The sequence below is a fragment of the Nanorana parkeri genome, unplaced genomic scaffold (genome assembly GCF_000935625.1).
Source record: "Nanorana parkeri isolate BGI_ZX_2015 unplaced genomic scaffold, ASM93562v1 scaffold371, whole genome shotgun sequence".
NCBI lineage: Eukaryota > Metazoa > Chordata > Amphibia > Anura > Dicroglossidae > Nanorana > Nanorana parkeri.
Genome location: NW_017306639.1, coordinates 588,680 through 590,005, shown reverse-complemented (window position 1 = coordinate 590,005; position 1,326 = coordinate 588,680).

The window sequence follows — 1,326 nt, the reverse complement described above, 5'->3', positions numbered from 1 at the left end:
CAATGCAACGCGTGTGTGGGTGTGTGTGGGGGGGGGGGGGATGGGGGGTTGCTGGTGGAGTTCCTCACAGCATTGCCCTCTGCAGGCTCTGCATCTCCCCACCCGGCTCTTAGCACCCTGGGACACTCTTGCCGGTGTCCTGCCCAGCTCCTGGCAACCAGTGACACGACTGGTTGCCAGGAGCTGGGTGGTAAGCCGGCCCAGAACGTCCCAGGTTGCTAAGAGCCGGGCGGTGAGGTGTGTATGGCCCTTACACAGCTCCCTGCACCCGCGTTTTGCAACGCAGGACGCTCTGCATGGAAAGGGGGCGGCAGGTACACTGCAAACATCGTGCAGCAGAGCAGCCATGGCACTCCTCCCCCCACCCCCATGTGACCGTCCCTTTAATGAGGCCACGTGGCTGCCTCATTAAAGGGACGGCCCTGTTTGTAGCGGCTCCGACGAGCGTTATAATCACCTGCAGGGCAGCCATCAGGGGGGTACGGCGGATACTCATGTAAGGGGCCCCGGCAGCCTGCCCGGGTCCCTTACATGGCTATCGACCGACGGTGAAGGGCAAGGAGGCGGAGGCCTAGCCCTCGCAGCGCAGGGCCCCATCATTGCCGGTCCAGCGGCTTTGAGACAAGCTGGGGCCCCATCAGCGACGCTGCTCGTCTGATATCAGACTGGCTGGAAGTGATGTCACGTTAGAGGAGTGACGTCACTTCTGCCCGGTCCGGCGGCAGATGAGGCCATGTGTGCGGGTATAAGGAAGGAAGGAAAGGAGGGAGGGGAGGGATGCAGCCCTGACCAGCCCACCTGAGACCCCTTCAGAGCCCACCATAGACAGTCTCAGATGGGCTGTGCAGCATCTATGGTGGGCTCTGCAGGGTCACTCTCAGGTGGGTCCTGTGTCCAGCGCGTCACTAAGCCCTGCATCCAGCCGCGCGGGGGGGGGGAACCCGGCCTAAAGCCGTGTAAGGGGCCCCAAAATTTCTGATGGCTGCCCTAATCACCTGACAGTAATTTTGTATCCGGCGACAAATCATCGAGTACCACGGTGTTGCGACAGCTGGAATGTGACTGGCTGGTGGAGGTTTCTTATCTCCACACCTTGTTTTTCAAGTCATATAAAAGCATCAGGATGCAAAGGACAGGAAATGATGACATCACGGCGCCAGAGATAAAGACGGACACATTTTGGGTTTACTGGCACAGAATGGAGTTTAATGATGCATCCGATTCCAGGAACGGCCCTTCGACAGTCCTGGAATGAGGACCGATATACAGGTGAGGGAAGTCTAGTGCTGGCCCCTGGAGTCATTATCCACCCCCTCCCCCCCCCCG